Raw genomic sequence first — 20,126 nt, 5'->3', positions numbered from 1 at the left:
CTATGTAGGACCCTAGATTGATTTCATGGCGAACATTGTTGACTGCTGAAATTCAATATCTGTTTCACCCTGGCCAACACTGAAAAATGCTTACGACGAGGTCATCGTATCTAACTCCATGATTGGCATAAGAATAGAGCATGTTTTTTTTTCGTTTTTTGTGTGGAACACAAAATACGTTGAGCTGTTGAAATTTTAATAAGCAGTGAAAACGTAGCATTTGAAGTCGTACTCTGTGAAGAAGACTTCTTGTCTGATCTCAAGTACGCCTTTCAAAAACACCAATATACAGATGGAATGTTCAAATTCTTTTTTGGATAACGAATTCATGTCTGGTGGGAGAAAAAGGTCAAATTGATACTGGCTAAGAACTGGCCCATAAACCTCACTGGATCTTGTAATGAGCATGGTGACACTCAACCTCCCACAAGCTCCGATTTCCTTTTTTTTTCTTTAATTAATATTTCTCTTGCTGTAGTCAGTTTAAAAGTGAAAGATTCTGAGTGACCTAAGAAGGCAAAAATATCTGGGATTCACCGCACTTGTTTTGATTTAATGTAAAGCACATGGAAGATCGAAATGTTTCTCTGACAAGCTTTCGTAATTTCTAAAAGCGGCATAGGTTACATATCAATAACAACTTGAACCACTTAGCTTAAAGTGTGCCTAACCCCAAATTTTTTTTTCGCTAAAACGAATTTACTTGTTATTTGAAATACTTATGCGAAAAAATGTTTGGATTCGGTTAAGTCCTCGATTTTCTGTGCCCCGACGAAATCTCGAAAATAGCTCTAAAACACCGCCATTTTGTTTCGCGACCCAGTTTGAGGAGAATGGGTCCAGCGGCTGTTATGACGTCTACCCAGGAAGATCGAATATCTCACGTCCTCTCATTTCCTTGAGGATGGTGCAGTACACATTCGAAAAGTGCTCAGAAACGCCTTCCAGAAGTGCTATCGGCTGTTACAGCAATATCCCAGACATAAAGAAAGATATACTGTGCAATTTACTGGCGATGAGCGGTCAATGCTACAATAAAGACGTAAACGGTGGTTGATTTTGTCGAACCGAAACAAGCGAACTGAGTCCGTGAGAACCATTGAAGAACTCTCACAGGAATTTGTTCCGCAGACTTTCAAACGCTATTTTCAAAATTTTCTGCTTAGAGCCAACCAGCAATTTGTAGAAGGACTACCGACAACCTATATCTTCCACTCCCGTAGTATTTATAACATAGCCGGCAAAGTTGTGTGATCAATCAAGAAGCGTTACGACCTATGCACTGATATGTAAATGTACGTCGCAACTGTACGCCGCCAACCAACACTTATTTCTCTTTCGATTAAGATAAAAGTCGAAGATTAATCCTTAAGAATTACATTATAACAAAACTGTTATAAGAGTTTTTCGAAGGTTTGAAAATCAGCAGTGCGACAAACATCCTGTGCAATAGTGTCGAAAATATTACCGCGTAACATTACCTGCGGACCGCTTAGGGAACACATCCTTTTCGCTTATCCGACGAATTTCACTGCAAACTTTGAGAAAAATTTACATTGGTTATTTGGAGTTACGATTTAAAACGTGTGACAATGTGAAATCGGTAAATGTATGAAATGTTTCCTTCCGCCTTTGCTTCCCGCAGCTTCAAAAATACAGGTCCAAACAATTCTGCGATTTTCAATCGATCGAAGCCAGTGTTTTGGAGGTCATCAAGTCTCGAAAACTGCAACACTTACGTCGCTCTTATAAACATGAAGCATTCCAGAGAGTAAAACACAAACTGGATTTAATAGAACAACCATACCTTGACAAAATACATTCTCGCTAAGGACAAATGTAATCGGGCTATAAACACGCCTGGGAATCTTGTGTTTAGGTGACGAAATTACCATCCAGTTTTTTCAGTTTTCAGTTTTTTATTATCGCACACTATTTACAGAAAAAAAAAACAACTTAACAAAAGATGGTTAACAATGATATAGGAAAAATAAATACAGATAGAAATTAACTAGAAGAAACAATATTTAATTGTGTACAGTGACCAAACTAGCCAATGAGCTTACCAGTTGGTCACTGTCACGTAGATATAAGTTGGCGTTGGCCGCATGCTAAGTTAATTTAAATTAATATTTACATTAAAGACGATATTATTATCATAAAAGAAGAAAGACATATATAAATGCAAGCTAAAATAAAGGAAAAACAATGTCCTGAATATTGTACAGTAGTATCTTACAGTTAAACTATGGTCAGTTTTGAGTGGTCAGGAAGAATCTTTTATACCGATCCGAAGCAGTCCTTGAGTTTTCTTTACTGATTTTCGTTTGCCTGCTCCTCCACTTCGTATCTAGCTTTCCATTTCTAATATACAAGCAGCTCGTCCGCAAAGAAGTCTTCCCCGTCGTCGCTTGAAATATTGCAAATTGCTCTCAGAGCTCTATGCAGTGAGTTCACAGTTGTCGAACGTGCTCGATCGAAGTTTATTTCGGATTCTTCCGAATCGAAACTTAACTCTGACTCCAGTGACGAAAAAGAAATGATTCTGAAACAAAACATGACCGTTTTAGTACCAAAATATATTGGAACGATCAGTCTTTTTTTCCATTTTCTCCAGCAAATACAGAGAGCTGACTGAGGCGCCATTGTGTTTGGTTCCTGGGTAGACGTCATCAGCAACCGCCGCCCCAGACTCCCTAAAACGCGGTCGTGTAACACTTCAAGCGCGACTTTGAAAGGGCATAGAAAATCGAGGATTCAACCAAATTCAAAACTTTTTTCGCCCAAATGCTTCGAATAACAAGTGGATTCGTTTTAGCGAAAAAAGTTTTTGGGGTTAGGTGCACTTTAAATGTCCTTCAAGTGACGTTAAAAATAAACTAGGAACAAGTTGATTGGATGTGGCTGAGTGCGCGTGACAAAATCATGTTTCAGAAATTACTGTCTTTTTTCCAACAAAAAGAACCCGACGGCTCTCTATCAATTCAGACGCAGGATTCCGACAGTGGAGAGACACGAAATCACTTTTACGGCGAATCCGCAAGAATGCATTTGCTGTTATTCGCAGCTTGTTTTAGTGCAAATTTGCTCGCGTTGACGGCTCAAGCCAGCCACATGATACCAAACCACACACCTACAAACTGCAGCAATACGATGATTTCAGCCGTTAAGGCGTTGGAAACAAAGCTGGAAAACCTTATTGCATTGGTAAAGAAAACTTCTACTAGCACTCCTCAGCCGACACCACCAGGTAAACTAGACTGATTTCAATAAGATTTCCTTTTTAAACTAAACTTTTGAAAATAACATCTAACCTAGGTTTTATTGATCTCGTTTCCAGCAGGTCCTGTGTCTTCTTGTAAAGAACAGTATGACACATACCCGTAAGTTAACAGCTAAAATCTCTCTCACTAAGTAAAAAATACCCTTTAATATGTACTGCAGTCGTTTTATTATAATAGTTAGCCTACAATACGATACGATACGATACGATAGGATACGATACGATACTTTATTTAACGTGGGGTTTACGCTTACCTAATCAGCTAGTTTACAGGTAATCCACGGCCCTAGTAAATTCTAGAAATTAAAACTAAAAATGTACAATGATTGATCGTATAAAACTATAAAGGCAGAGAACTAAAAATGTCGATTCCACTTAAGTTATTTTTAGTTTTAGACAGAAACGGAAGTCTATTTTCCCAGACGTCCGCATGATACCTTTCACCCGTTGATCATGGAATTTTGAAGGGCCGTCTGCGATGACAAGAAGAAAGAATTCATTTGCTTTCATTTGTATAACAACATGCAGAGAAGCATCGTATTGTTCGATATTGTAACATAACATGAAATACTGTTTCGGTCTGTAGCGATCCTGATCCCGCTAAACGCATCGACGAAAGAGATCTTAGCCCACCGAAGAAAACTATTTTGGTTCCCACGGCAAAACTATTTTTGAACCCAGCGACAAAATTACTCTCAGCCCAGCGACAGGAGTAATTCTGGCCGAGCTGCAAAACAATTCGGAGGGTAGCTAAAATATTTTGAATCCAGAGACCAAAACAACTCGAAGCCTAGCGATTAGCGACAAAACTCAATTTGAATACTATATCGCAGTAAACCAATTCCTAACCATGCGACGGTTGAACGGCCCTAACAGCGCGGATAAAACTCAACAAAACAGCAGCTCGGAGCGAAGTGATCAGCGACAGAAATAATGTTGAATAGCGGTACAGTGACAAATAGTCCATTTTACAGTTGTGTGCTTAGTTACCTGGCCTATGAATGCAAGTGAGGCTGGAGGTGACCTTGCTTTGATACAGGCCTCTCTGCTTTTCTCATATAAATACCAACTAGTTAGCATAAGAATAACTTGACTTACACAACAAAAACAGTGAGGTCTTTATCAAAACAAGGTCAGCTCCAGCCTCGCTGCCATTTAAAGGTCAGGTCACTGAATAGACAACTGTAAAATGCTCTGTTGAAAATAGCTCGGAGTGAAGCGACCTGCGACACATATAACTTGGAATCCAGGAACAAAACAGCTCGAAGTGGGACGACCAGTGACAGAAATAATTTTGAATGCAACAACAAATACCTTGGAGTAATGCTCAGCGAGAGAAATAATTTTGAATGCCGGCACAGCGACTAAACAACCAAAAGCATGGCGATCATGGAAATGTAGCAACAGAACTAGTTGTGAATACTGGTACAGCGACAAAACAACTCCTGCAGCTCGGAGCGAAGCGATCAGCGGCAGAAACCAGGGTAGAAATACTTTTGAATTCACAGAGAAAGAGGACAACTCAGAGCGCTGATCAGTGATCAGCGACAGAAACAATTTTTCCATTCGACAACAAAATAACTCACATATAAGCGACAAAATATGATGTTGAACCAGCAACCAAGTACACTGAACTGAGCTAAAGAGATAACTTCTTCTGACTGCTTTTCCAGCGGAGGAAACCAGAAAAAACAGAGGTGTCATCCTCCTTTGATCATGTTCATGCCAGGTTTTCTTCACCTTCGGTTAATTTGCACTAATGTGAACTTTCTCTCCTCAGTGTGAGGAGAAAATCTCATTGTTATTGCCAACATCATTGTCGAAGTCCATCGGCTTGTAAACTCCATTTGAAAAAGTCACAGCGCATAGTCCATAACAGCAGCCACGACCTTTACATGTTCCGCCGGAACGTTTTGTTGTTTTTGTTGACCACTCAGAACTACATTTCCGCCCGTCTGCATGTGCCATTTTATTCCCAACGAGTTGTGAAAATATATCTCCCACTTTGATTTATCCATCCAGAAATACCAACTCTCTCTAACGTACCCGCAAAAGACGTTTCTATCGACAACGCGTATTTCCTCGTGGACCGCTGTTTCTAAATTGCCTGATCACTTTAAGAATGATATCATGCAGACGGTGTTGGACACGGTTCACGTGACAGTGTTCGACCAATCATATGTCGTCTCAGCCGGAGTAATGGCGGACACATTTTTCGTTGCGAATGGAGAGTAGGTTGCCGTTTCTCGACCGATTTCTGCACTCATCATGAGAATCAAACGAACCTTTTCTAGGAGCTGCTAGTGTAATATCTAGACAAGTTATTTGCCAAGCCTCAAGTGCAGGTAAGCAATTTTTGCATCAGAACTAGTCAATGGAAGTTATGCTATGTTGAAAACGTTTGTTCACCACACGCGCTTGACATGGAAATTCTTTTGGTCGTTTGCAGGGTAACAGGGATCAGTGTTGTGAATATTTTTTGCGTGAAGCTTTAGTTCGAGAGTTGAACTTTAAGAGAAGTCCGGCGGGCCCAGGCGGGCCCCGTCGTTTTAACGGTCAAAATCGGACTTGAAGTTGGGGCATTTTCCTTGATTTGTCAGATGTTTGCGGTATTTCGCGGGAGTGATTGTGTGATTTCTACCCTTGTTATTTTGTGGCTCGGTTCGTTCCCTTTACATCTTAATGTTTTCTTGTTATGTTTTTTTTGTAGTGCGTATGTCATCCGTTTGTTTGGCCGATGTTCAAGATTTTTGGATCCTGCTTTGGATGCTAGTCCATTAAAGATATCATCTCATTTTCAGTGAATTTTCACTATCATGACCACTGCCTGTCTTGAATTGTTATCTCTAACAGAAATTTACTACTCTTGGATCGGATGTTATTGTTCAGTCGTCTATGGCTGATTATTTTTGATCTCCCACTTGTTTATGCTTGTTTTCCTTTGAATGTTGGTAGTAGTGGGAGACTATACATTAATAAATAATAAGTGTTTCATGTGTATAGTTACGCATAATTGTCAACCCACCTGGAGCAGAACCAGCCAATGTGATTGAAGCAAATGCTGAATTACCCGCTGGTATTTTAAAAGACTATGGGCTTGGAATTAACTTTGCTATATTTCCCAAGAACTAAATTTATCCACTTACACTGTAGTGATCTAACAAAGAAAGCTACAGCATGCTGCCGTTTAGGATATCAAATTTAGAATGGAATAGACCAAAACAGAATAGATAATTGAAACATACTAGCAAAAGTATGGCTCGGTGACATAACAACACAAGTTGACTAGGCTTGCTCAACACAACAACTTTATTCTCTAAGCATCTTGGGTAATACAACAGCTTAAAGTGCCACTGAAACGAAATTTTCGTACTCTCTTTTATTAGCCCAATTTGTAGTTTCAAACGTGCTTAAAATAATGGTGAACTTTATTTCTGTCAAATCCTAACGGAAAGTGCTTTTTTTAGCTGCTGAAATCGACTTTTTGGAGCAAAACTGTGTCCGGGCTCTGGAACCGAATTTAAGGACCTTGTGACGTCACTGGTTGTATTCACGCAAGAAGCGCTATAGATTTTCTCTTGTTTTCACTTGATTTATTCAAGTCTATTTTTCATATTGTCGATACCTGCTAGTTTTCTACCTTGTAATTTCTGTCCCGTCTTGACAGGAAATACATATCATGAACGTTGGAGGGCGCCAAAGAGTGTAGATTCACCAAAATAAATGCTACAGATTAGAACAGCTCAGTTACTTTTCGAACATCTTGAGTACTCGATTGGAGGTTTCGAAGACGAGTGTGGCAACTTTTATATCACGTCCTAAAGCCTAAACATGATATTTCGTCGTCTGTTTTCAGCCTGGTTCTGAAATTTGGATTCTCACGTTTATCTAAGGTCTATTACACAAGGTTCGAATATATCCTCGGCAACTATACTGCGGTAAAAGCCGTAAGCGCATCAGCCATTCGCACAATCACGAAGTTATTAACGGTCCACAAACTTTGAGTCGAGTACTTCTTTGCATACAGGGGGCATCCTTTTATGATACTAATAAGTGAGAGTTCTTGTGGTAGACAAAATGTATCTTTGAAAATTGTGATCCGCAGCAGGGTTTGCTTTATCGCCGCATACGTATCAGTGTAAACAAAGCGGGAATTTCGCTTCTCTTTTACACGTATCTCCCAATTGCAATATTTCATGGTCGATGGATTACTTTGAGTTCTTTAGCACATACTTATGTCTATGATCTTCATTTAACGGTATCCAAATTCAAAGCAATTCGTTAAAACGTCACTAGTTTACACTCCTTTCGAAGGTTTATTAAACAGAATTTGAACTAATTTGCATATATCACCTTTCGCCGTCGACATTGTCACGCTTTCTCACGTTTCCTGAAAACATACCTGCAGGGTCATGGCAGCTTAGTTTACCTTTATAGTTTAAATTCGCTCCCTCACATAAAAGAAGAGGGTTTCTTAAATTGTTGCTGATTTGATAACTTGTAGGATGTAACAGATACAACTGGACTAAAGGTCACTGTAGCACAATCTCGTCCGCGGTGAAACTCACAAAGCGTCCGGTTTCCTCGAAGCGAAGCGACTCGAAACTCGAAGCGTTGTTGCTGCGATTCGTGCAGCAGCAGTCCGGATAATAATTTCAAAAGCCGCTTTCTCTTGTTTTCATGTCTTTTTTACTTTATGAGTGTAGGTTTTCTTTAATTGAGTGGTGGCCATTTCACCAAGAGTCCCGATCATTTTGCGATCTAAGAACTCCCACTCGTTTGCTTGCTTACATAAAATATCCTGCAAATATCCAATTAAATAGACTGAAAAGCCCCAGGATCGACTCTCCACCTCTTCTTGTCTAAGGCTACTGTTATTATCTGCTTTACAGCTCTGAGATGTCCTTAAGATGTTTTTTGAGGGGCTTCGAACAGTATTCTCTTCTCCCATAATCACTCTAAATTTTCAGCGCGGCATGAGAGTAATACAACCAGTGACGTCACTAGGCTGTTTTGGCCGCGCCAAGATGGCCGCCAATTTTGCACTTAACCTGCCAACTTCGAACGGCTGAAAAAGCAGTTTTCGCTTACCGTATGCGAAAAAAAAGTCCGCAGTTTTTCCAAGTAAGGTTGAAACTTTATTACTAAGCAAAAATCTCACATACGAAAATTTCGTTTCAGTGGCACTTTAACACAACTTCCGGTTACGAATATATTACACTGCTTTCCCCCAGATTTTCAGGATGCACTTATACCCAAGACATAGTGATAACCTACAGTTACAGGTTAAGTTTAACAACTGGTTTTCTAATCCTTTGAGATCTTAGCAAAACTGTAGGTGGACTACTTACAACTAAAGGAGATACAACAGTATCCTCGTTTTCAGGCAGATCTACATGTGGTTCAGAAGTACTATCGAGAGGATTCACATTATCATCATTTATTTTCTGACCACTTGATTCAGGCACTACGACATCTGGCTCACTGACATCATCTGGTACATTATCATGTGCTCTTATCATGTGATCAGTGTGCACATATCTGGTTTTGTGTCCTGTCCTAACTACATAGGTTCTGGGCCCACAAACTTTAATTACAGTGCCTGGAATCCACTTATCAGTCTTAGAATTAGCCCTCGAGTTTCGTACCCGCACCCTGTCATTTCTTACAAAGGATCTTCCCCTCTTACATTTCAAATCCTTATACATTTTCTGTTTCTCTTGCTTATTCTCTACAACTTGTGCCAGATTAGGCTTAATCAGACTTAATCTTGTTCTTAGGCAACGCTTCACCATCAACTCAGCGGGGGTCACACCAGTTGTACTGTGAGGGGTTATGCGATACCGAAATAGAAAATTAGCAAGTCTGTGTTTCATAGAGATGCCCTTTTTACCCTCAAGCACTTGTTTAACTAAAGCATCCTTAACAACTCTCACAGACCTCTCCGCTGCCACATTAGATTGAGGGTGATAGGGTGGAACCAACGTGTGCTTGATGCCGTTTTTGCGCATGAATTCGGCAAATTCAATGGACGTAAACTGTGGTCCGTTGTCAGACACCACCTCTTCAGGTAAACCATGAGTAGCAAAAATTAAACGGAGCTCATCAATAGTCCGTTCAGTAGTTGTAGAGCTCATATGTTTCACTTCAATCCACTTTGAGTGGCTATCGATTACTACAAGGAAGTAATCATTACCCTTCTGACAGAAATCAATATGGATCCGTTGAAATGGTCTAGTTGGCCACTTCCATGGGATCAGGGGTGCACTGGGTGGGGCATTTCTAACATTTTGGCATACTGTACATACTCTCACTGCTTCCTCGATTTCCTGATCCATTTTTGGCCACCACATGCATGTACGAGCAATTGCTTTCATACCACATATACCAGGGTGTTCCCAATGCAACTGCCCCAGCATTTTGGCTCTAAAGATTGGTGGAATAATCACCCTAGAGCCCCAAAGGACACAATCCCGTTCACAGTATAGCTCATTTCTTCTATTATGATAGGGTTTGAGGGTCTCATCAGGACACCCTTCTGGCCAACCTGACATCACAAATTGATGTACCTTACCAAGTACAGGATCTACAAGGGTTGCCTTTCCTATATCTTCTGCAGTGATTGGAAAATCATCATCAATTACACTCACACTGTAGACCACACCCTCACTTCCCACTGTGGAGTCCTCATGTGGTAGCCTTGAGAGAGCATCACAGTTGGCATGGTCTTCAGATCTTTTGTATTCAATCTCATAGTCATACGCCGAAAGTACTAGAGCCCACCTCTGCATTCGAGCTGCTGCTAGTGTGGGGATAGCGGATTTTGGATTGAAAATTGCCAACAGTGGTTTGTGATCAGTGATCAGGATAAATTTACGCCCATACAAAAACTGGTGAAATTTTTTTACACCAAAAACAATTGATAATGCTTCACGCTCAATTTGTGCATAGTTCCTTTCACTTGAACTCAGTGTCCGAGAGGCATAGGTTATTGGCCTCTCCTGGCCATCATCCATCACATGGCTAATAACTGCTCCAATTCCATAGCTGGACGCATCACAAGCAAGTCTCAGTTCACGGTCCCCATCATATAAATGCACCAACAGTGCATCACTGGTGAGACCTTGTTTACGAGCTTCGTATGCTTGCTGACACTCTTTTGTCCATGTCCACTGGACACCCTTTTTGAGGAGCTCATGTTATGGTGCTAGTGTGGTTGCTAAACCTGGTAGAAATGGGTGATAGTACTGGACCATGCCCAAAAAAGATCTCAACTCACTGACGTTTTGTGGTACTGGTGCCCTTTTTACAGCATCTACTTTTTCCTCAACTGGATGCAAACCTTCAGCATCTATCTTCAAACCCAAATAGACAACTTCCCTCTTCAGAAATTCACACTTTGCCATCTTCAAATGCAGGTTATATTTATGCAACCTCTCCAATACCTCAGCCAGGATTTTGATATTCTCCTGCCAACTGACACCACCAATAAGAATGTCATCCTGCTTACACACACATTTTTCTACTCCTTGCAAAATCATATTCATTTTAGCTTGGAATATTTTAGGTGCTGATTTAACCCCATATGGTACTTTGGTGTAGGAATAGAGTCCCTTGTGTGTGCTAATTGTCAGGTACTCACGACTTGCTTTATCAACACTTAGCTGAGCATATGCATGCGACAAATCAAGTTTGCTGAAAAATTTTGATCCCGAGAGGGCAGCATACAAGTCCTGTTGGGTGGGAAGGGGATACTGCTCATCTTCAACAGCTGAGTTGATGGTTACTTTGTAGTCCCCACAAATTCTAACCGATTTGTCAGCCTTTGGCACAACTACTATTGGGCTTGCCCAGTCTGATCTGTCAGTTTTAACGATTACCCCATTTTTCTCTAATTTATCCAACTCCTTTTCAACTTCATCTTTTAGTGCATATGGAACCCTACGTGACTTAATAAATATGGGCTTTGCACCATCTTTCATGATGATGTGTGCTTCCAACCCTTTCATGCCCTCATAGCTATCTTTGAACAACTCACTGTGTTTAACTAGTAATCCATCAAGTTGACTTTTGGCACTTTCCAACTCGGATCTTGTTAAACTAAATATTTCACCCCACTCAAGCCTTATATGGTTTAACCAATTTCTTCCCAGCAAAGTAGGCTTCTTCTCATAATCAGCTACAATAATTGGCAATGTATATTTATGGCCCTTGTACACTACATCACACAGCATTTCACCACACACTGTAAGGGTTTCACCCGTATAGGTTTTCAATTCAACTTTTGATGGACGAAGTGGAAAATTACTGAATTTCTGAGAATGTGTGCTCTTACTCATTATTGAGTAATCAGCTGCAGTGTCTACTTCCATTGCACATGGTGAACCATTTATGGTCATTTCTACAGTATAACTTTTGTTGGTAGGATTGTCTGTACCAACTGCATACATGGAATAAATACCTAACTCATCATTATCATCATAACCTTCTGTGTTTGATTCTAAGACACTATGAACAGTACCTTTAGCTCCTGGTTGTTTTGTTTTCAAGCTAGACTCAACATCTTTACTGCGACAAACTGATGCAAGGTGACCTACTTTGCTACATTTGTAGCATTTTGCTGACCTAAATTTACACTTAGGTGCAGCATGCTTACCACCACACCGGTAACATGAGGGTTCCTTAGTGTTTACAGTTTCCAGTTTATTTACTATGCCTTGGCTGTCATCACTTGCACTGACAGGACGGAATTCTTGGGTGTTCTTCTCTGCCATTTCCATTGACTTGGCAATCTGGCACGCTTTCTCAAAAGAAAGATCCTCGGTGTTCAAAAGTTTATTCTGTATTTTGGGATTGTTCAATCCGCACACAAAACGGTCTCTCAGAGCTCGGTTGAGAAACTCTCCATAGTTACAATGAATCGATAACTTCTTCAAGGCCACAATAAAGTCACTGATGGATTCGTCTTGTTTTTGATAGCGAGTTCCAAAATGAAAACTCTCTGCTATCTCCAATGGCGCTGGATTGTAATGTTTCTCCAATGCTTTGACAAGGTCCGCAAAAGGAGTGTCTTTTGGTTTCATTGGTGCCAGCAGATTGCTCAGGGTAGAATATGCTTCGGGTCCAATCTCAGTCAGAAAGATAGCACGTTTTCTATTTGCAACTGCGAGATTGGCTTCCTCTTTACCCTCCTCGCCTGTTTCTTCTATGATATTATTTGCCATGAAGAACATTTCCATTCTTTCCACATAGGAACGAAAAGTCTCTCGCTCAGGGCTGAACTCGCCAACACGACCAAACAATCCAATTCCCGCCATTTTGATAGCACGTGCTCAAACTTTGATCAAGTTGCCTCGGTCGAAAACAAACCTTTTTCCTCACACAGAGAAAATCAAAACTTCACTGGATTTCTCATATGCGTCGCCAAAATGAAACATACTAGCAAAAGTATGGCTCGGTGACATAACAACACAAGTTGACTAGGCTTGCTCAACACAACAACTTTATTCTCTAAGCATCTTGGGTAATACAACAACTTAACACAACTTCCGGTTACGAATATATTACAATAATGACATAATGCAGGTGACTACTTAGAAAGCTGCATGGCAATACCAAGTTTTGAGAGCTATTGCAAGTGTTCAATATAGTGCATCTGCTTGTATTTTAAAATGTTGTTACAATTTAGTTATCTCAGTCAAAGCATCTCACTATAGACGATCTAGGATACAGCTACATGCTAGATTACTCTGAATTCAGTTGGTCACAGTCATTACGAGTCAACACGAGGAAGTGCTGTGGAGACTGTTTTTAGCAAAATATTTAACAGCCAATGTAGGAAATGTTAATATCGGTACATGATCACTTTGTTGTTGATCACAGGACTTGCATTAAATAATAAATTTTAAACTGATAGATATTTCAAATGACCTGCAAAGCACTGGGTAAGGAGCTCCCTTTAGTTTACACAAGTTACATTGAACCTTAAACTTCAGCAGAGTTGTGATATGAGGACATGCAATGAAGGCACAGGACCATGAGCAATTCAGTCATTGCTAACTGACCGTGCCTATCATTCACAGTCTTCCAGTTTACTAATTTATAAGTGAACGTAATGTTGGCTGCTGTTTCCAGAATATGGTTTTTGTGCTATTTTGCTGGTGTTTAGTTGTGCTTGTCAGTACTTTGCAAATATTCAGGTTAAAAAGCATACTTTGGAATTGAATTATTATTTGCAAGTAAATATAAGTCAGTTTTTTTTTTCACATCTCCCATCTGCAATTTTAGTTGCAACCACTTTAAATAGCATGAGGTATATTATTTGTCCAAAGCATTGATTTCATTTAACTCAACCAAGCCTTCTTTCCATTGAGCCTGATTTCCCTTTGACATGGCCTCGCATGTACTGAGAACCCAGGAATGGACACTTGGAGCAGATACAAGTTACATCTAACACCTAAGCACTAGGCGAAGAGAAATCTCAAACTCTCATCAGTTTGAACACTGATATTACCAGTGGCAATGTCTGAGGCAAAGTCATTTGTAGACCTTTTACTTTAAACACATTCAAGGAAGTTGAACAAGACCAAAATCGTGTTATCCCATTGTCTACAAAATAGATCCACGCAGTACATATTTAATCTTGGATTTGTAAGTTGAACAAAAATTTGCTGGAAGCGTGACCTGGTACAGGGGACGAATACAATTATTTTTTACCACTTACATTGAAGCAAAACATACCTTACTTTTCCCATTAAGCTTCTAGTTTTTTAATTTCATTTATTGCAAATTATGTTTGTTATTTTGAAAGAGCCATAGCTCATTAGCAAGCTGTTTATGATTCCTTTTGGTTAATAAGGAAATACAGCGGGCGAAACTCGATTAATCAAGCTTTACACAAGTTTTCAAGGACAAAACATTGCTTTGATTTCGAATTATTCAAACCTTTCCTTCGTAGGTTTTTCTTCTCAGCTCTCTTATCGTCGAACGAAAACATAATAGCTGTCAACAACCATGTTGTTGGCCAGCGATACACTGATACACTGCACACACAAGTCGAGATATCTAAGAAGGAAAGTGCCGAAGGTAGGTTCAATTCCGGCAAGTTAAGATCCAATTCGAAGAGATCAGAAACGGAAATAATTTATCTTTCAACCGTAGAGATTCGACGAGCCGCGAAGCTTCGATTCCTAAAATCATCTGTTTAGCACTGTAAATGGTGGCTTTGTAAATCAAGCAGAAGTCATCTACAGCTATTACTTGGAGTGCGGAACATTTCATATGGATGTCATTCCAGATATCTTTCAGCATTGGATGCGAACGAACCTCCTATAAGTCATATTTCCACATCACCATCGAGGGTCTCCCAGGGGGGGTCTTTGTTCCCTTGTTCCCTGCCAAAATTGCCCTATTTTCCCATGCTCCCACACATTTTCGTTATTTGTTCCCCTTTGTAATTTTTCGAATTTTGCTCCCCTGTTCCCAAAAAATGGCTAATGTTCCCTTGTTCCCTTCAATTTTTTGCCAATGTTCCCTTGTTCCCCAAAACCCCTGGGAGACCCTCACCATCAGCGCGTGGAGATGCTTGCCGTTCAGCGATCAGATGAAAATGAGCTCCAGGGAAAACTTCTCCCGGCATGCTTTGCGAGTCGTATCAAACACCGCCTGGGTATCATCCGGAAGTAAAAGGAAATCCACTCCCGCTGTTTTCGGCAACCCTAAAATAACCGTTTAGCGGAATTGACATATCCCAAGGCCTGGACTAGGAGCCTCCCTCTCTGTCCCTCATTTTCTCTTGTTCTAATATTATTCATTAGCTTGTTCCATTTCTTTACGGCAAAATACCTCGCTTGGAAAACGTACAGGAGCTTAGGGAGCAAAAAGGCCCCTGTAAGCATTGCATTTTCAAAGGGATAAAGGTAAGTGGTCGAAAAGTTAAAACATTCCGATTTTACATTTTAGATATTCTAACGCGAGTGCACTGCATATATTGGTTGAATTGTTGGGGTAAAATACTGGACCGATGTCAAAGTTATTTTAGGGTTGCCGAAAACAATGGGAGTACATTCCCTTTTACGTCCGCATGACAACATTCTTAAGGTGATCAGGCAATTTAGCAACGGCTGCTGTTATGGACTATGCACTGTGGCTTTTTTCAAATGGAGTTTACAAGCCGATGGACTTTGACATTGTTATTGGCAATGGCATTGAGATTTTCTCCTCACACTAAGGATAGAAAGCTTACATTAGAGCAAATTAACCGAAGGTGAAGAAAACGTGGCATGAACATGATCAAAGGAAGATGACACCTCCGGTTTTGTTTTTCTCTGTTGGAAAAGCAGTCAGAAGAAGTTATCCCCTTCGCTCAGTTCAGTGTACCCTGTTTGCTGATTTAAAATCATTTTTTGTCGCTTTGATGTGAGTTATTTTGTCGTTGAATTGAAAATTTTTTCTGTCGCTGACCACTACCGCGCTCTGAGCGTTGTTTTGTTTTTCTGTGAATTCAAACCTATTTCTGCCCGGGTTTCTGTCGCTGATCGCTTGCTCAGAGCTACAGGAGCAGTTTTGTCGCTGTACCAGTATTCACAACTAGTTCTGTTGCTACAATCCCATGATCGCCATGCTACTAGTTGTTTAGTCGCTGTGCCGGCATTCAAAAATTATTTCTCTCGCTGAGCGTTACTCTCCAAGGTATTTGTTGCTGTATTCAAAATTATTTCTGTCACTGGTCGTTCCACTTCGAGCTGCTTTGTTGCTGGATTCCAGATTTCTGTCATAGGTCGCTTCGCTGCGAGCTATTTTGTCACTATACCGCTGTTCAACATTGTTTCTGTCGCTGATCACTTTGCTCCGAGCTGTTGTTTTGTTGAATTATTTTCTAGGGTGATAGCTACACTCCGAGTTGTTTTATCCGCGCTGTTCAAAATAAACTTCTGTCGCAAGGTTGGAAATTGCTTTGAAATCGCTTTGTTGTGGTAGAGTATTCAAATTGATTTCTGTCGCTAATCGTTAGACTTCGAGTTGTTTTGGTTCCTGGATTCAAAATATTTTAGCTACCCTCCGAATTGTTTTGCAGCTCGGCCAGAATTACTTCTGTCGCTGAGTTAAAAACAGTTTTGCCATGAGAACCAAAACAGTTTTCTTCGGTGGGCTAAGATTTCTTTCGTCGATGCGTTTAGAGGTATCAGGATCGCCACAGATTGAAACAGTATTTCATGTTATGGTGCAATATCGAACAATACGATACCTCTCTGCATGTTGTTATACAGAAAGCAAATAAATTCTTTCTTGCTGTCATCACTGATTTCGCTGTTTCAAATTCTCAGAGGACAAACTTTGATATTTTTTCCACCCAGCGTTTTTATCCCAAATAGGTTGGGGTTCTTTAGGCGCTTCTGTTGACAAAATGTATTTCCACGCAGACCGCCATTTCAAAATTCGCTGATCAATGGGTGAAAGACAGATATCATGCGGATGTCTGGGGAAATAGACTTTCGTTTCCGCCTCAAACTAAAAATAACTATAGTAGAATCCACCTATCCCAGCCAATGCCCGCAACGTCCCACCCTGTCCCCTCATTTTCTCTTGCAGCGACATAATTTTGGTAATTTTGGTCAATCAGAACATTCGTTAGGAATAACAATCCTGCCCCTTTTCTGTGGCTGTTTACGGGAAAAGAATACGCATGCACTTGGAGCGCTTGGACGATACTACAGATACGATATAGTGAGGAAGATAACTAATTCATCGTCTTTTAATCAACGTTGCAATATTGCGACATTTTCCGGATTTAGTTGAATTTGTCAAATTTTCCGCCACAGTTCGAGTAGCCTTACTTCTAAGATCGCGCTTTTAAAAATAAGAAAATTTGTATTTTGACGTACCGCAGCATTTCAAGAGCTGGTTTTCATGAAAACACCGATAGCATTTGTATTTTAGCTTCATAAAATATTTAAGTAAAAGTGGAGGATTTATTGCACAACTGTCGTCAGACATAAGACGTCCTTCTTGAAAAGAAAAATATACTGTGTAAACTGCTTCACTGACAAGGAAACGTAGAATGCCGCATCCATTCGAATCAAGCGCTGCCTGACACAGAAATGGAAAAATTATGCGTCAAGTGCTTTTGCCTCTAGCGTTATTTAGCCTCAAACATAATACTTTGAATTTATGAAACATTTGACGGGACTGTGCAACCCGCTTCCCAAAGCGCTTACCCTATTCAGTTTAATTAAAACCAAAATCTGCGATTTTCCTACCCTATTCCTAAATTAATACCCAGTTTCAGACCTTCCTTAGTTCCCTTGCTCAGAATGATGTTAAAGGTATTGCGAATGACTTTAGTTGTTGGTCTTAATGATGAAAGAAGTATAACTTCTTCTAAAAAGCATACCTATACTACTAGAGTGCAAAACCCACACCCAGTTTGAGACCAAAATGGCCAAAATTGAAACTCTATTTCTGACCAAAATTTCTTAAAAAACCATACGCTTTGAGGCTGGACATACCTATATAGCCGATATAAGGGGGTACCCCGTCCCCTAAATACCTAAGTAATACATTTCGAAGTGTGTTGACAGTAATAACTGATAAATGTGTAGATAACATAATCGTAATTAGCCCTTTGTCTTTTACAATATGTTCGATACTAATAAGTTTGAGAAGGTTAACTCCAACGATGCAGAGCGGACAATGCGAAAGAAATAGATGATAACAAAATGGGGCAGTAACCGCAAGGAGTGAGAGGTTAGAGTGACTAGCCCCCTCTCTAACCCTTTTTCTCTCACAGTTCTTCAAAGAGTCAAGTGTATCCACCAATGTTTGGTTCTCAAACAATTCCTGTTTACTGTCACATGGGAAACTTTGGATGTGGAGATGGAGGATGGACGTTGGCCATGAAGATTGACGGAACGAAGGTACAATCTCTTTAAAGTTACTGAAAATCGTCATTATTGTGGACATTTCAGTGGGATGGAAACTCAAGTTTTACTTTCAATTTTCAGAGAACTTTCCATTACAATTCTCAATTTTGGAGCGACAGAAATGGCTACAATCTTGCAGGAGGAAGGACAGGGTTTGACTTACAAGAGACCAAGTTACCGACCTACTGGAACACACCCTTCTCCAAGATCTGTCTTCGAATAAAGATCAGCCAAAAGATCAACGTAATTGTCATTAACAAGCAGGTCAACTCTTTGTACTCATTGATCGCTGACGGGCAATACCCCAACACCTCACTGGGTCGTAACACGTGGAAGACGCTGATTGGTTCACAGGCTTCCTTACAGCTCAACTGTAACAAGGAAGGCTTCAATGCTGTAGGTACTAATCGTAACTTTGCTAAAGCAAGAATCGGTATCGTTGCTAATCAGGATAATGACTGCAGCAGCTGTGATTCCAGAATCGGGTTTGGCACCGGAGGGAAACACGATGACTCCAACACTTGTGGAAACCAAGCGACGCACTCACCAGATAACGGAAACAAACACATCAAAGCCATGGGCTACATCTTGGTGCAATGACAAAACCTATATGATGCTGTTAAGTCAAAAAAGATTTAAACATCTCGATTAGCAATGAACGCTTTGATTTGAGAGAATAAGTGTACTGTAGAAAAAGAATAAAATGTAGTGATAAAAATGTCGACTGATATCGTGGTGCTCTACATCAAATACATTCTGCACACATCGAAGAAAGAGCAATTTACGTCAGGCTCCTGGTTACGTTCTGCCCCCAAAAGTCAGAGACAACCCTTAGAATGAAAATATACATTATATATTAACAGTCCTAAGTGAAAAACATTTATTTGTGAGAAAAAAGGAAAGCTTTTTGACCTTACATTCACAGATGACTGTCCACATGAACTGTGAGGTACATCTGGACTAGCCAGGCTCACCTTTGCGTCACACGCGCGAGCGGCGAAGAGCAAAGCGATCCGGCGGGGAGGAGTCTGGTGATGAGGCTTCGCCGCTCGATTTCGCGCGCGCGCTTGTGCTCCAACGTGAGCCTGCTCGCAGGCTACATCGTGACTGATTGCGCGCGCAGCTCACGATGATCCAAACCCATTCACGCGAGCCAACCAATGGAGAAAGAAATAATGCGTTCCATGACGTGTCTAACAGTTTTTCAAGCTCCAATTATAAAAATCATATTCGTATAAACTTGGTTCATTATAGCCTATCAAAAAGCTTTGTCAGGAACCCTTGATTGATTTCATGGCGAACATTGTTGACTGCTGAAATTTAATATCTGTTTCACTCTGGCCAATATTGGAAGATAGGTTCGCAACTTCATCGCATCTAGCACCATGACCTGTATAAGAATAGAAAATTTTTTTCGCTTTTTGTGTGGAACACCTACATAAGTTGAGCTGTTGAAATTTTAATAAGCGTTGACAACGTACCATTTGAAGTCTTACTCCGTGATTGAGACTTGTTTTCGGATCTCAAGTATGCCTTTCAAAAACACAATATACAGACGGAATGGTCAAATTCTTTTTTGGATGACGAATTCATGCCTGGTGGGAGAAAAAGATCAAATTGATACTGACTAGGAACTGGCCCATAAACCTTACTCGATCTTTTATTGAGCATGGTGACACTCAACCTTCCCCAAGCTCCGACTTTTTTATATCTCTTGCTGCAGTTTTTAAAAGTGAAAGATGCTGAGTGACCTAAGAAGGCAAAAATATCTGGGATTCACCGCACTTGTTGGGAATTAATATATAGCGCATGGAAGATCAAAATGTTTCTTTGACAAGCTTCCATAATTTCTAAAAGCGGTATGGGTTACATATCAGTAGCAACTAGAACCACTTAGCTTAAATGTCCTTCAAGTGACGATA

The 20,126-nt window shown here is 40.3% G+C and overlaps 1 long non-coding RNA gene and 2 pseudogenes across 2 annotated transcripts in view; 1 reads left to right on the top strand and 2 right to left on the bottom strand.

Moving 5' to 3' along the window:
- LOC145484479 (uncharacterized) overlaps nt 1-20,126 on the bottom strand; it is a 154,267-nt gene that overhangs the window by 82,513 nt on the left and 51,628 nt on the right. The gene's annotated exons all lie outside the window — the stretch shown is intronic.
- LOC145484363 (putative skeletal organic matrix protein 5) lies at nt 2,925-20,075 on the top strand (annotated as a pseudogene). Its single transcript, XR_014049008.1, has 4 exons — nt 2,925-3,250; nt 3,341-3,383; nt 18,072-18,198; nt 18,286-20,075. The product of XR_014049008.1 is annotated as a putative skeletal organic matrix protein 5 (transcript).
- On the bottom strand, nt 11,919-12,687 carry LOC145484461 (uncharacterized; annotated as a pseudogene).

This window comes from Orbicella franksi, chromosome 4 (assembly GCF_964199315.1).
Source record: "Orbicella franksi chromosome 4, jaOrbFran1.1, whole genome shotgun sequence".
NCBI classification, from domain to species: domain Eukaryota; kingdom Metazoa; phylum Cnidaria; class Anthozoa; order Scleractinia; family Merulinidae; genus Orbicella; species Orbicella franksi.
The sequence above is the reverse complement of the archived record's forward strand: the minus strand, read 5'-3'. Positions and strand labels throughout refer to the sequence as shown.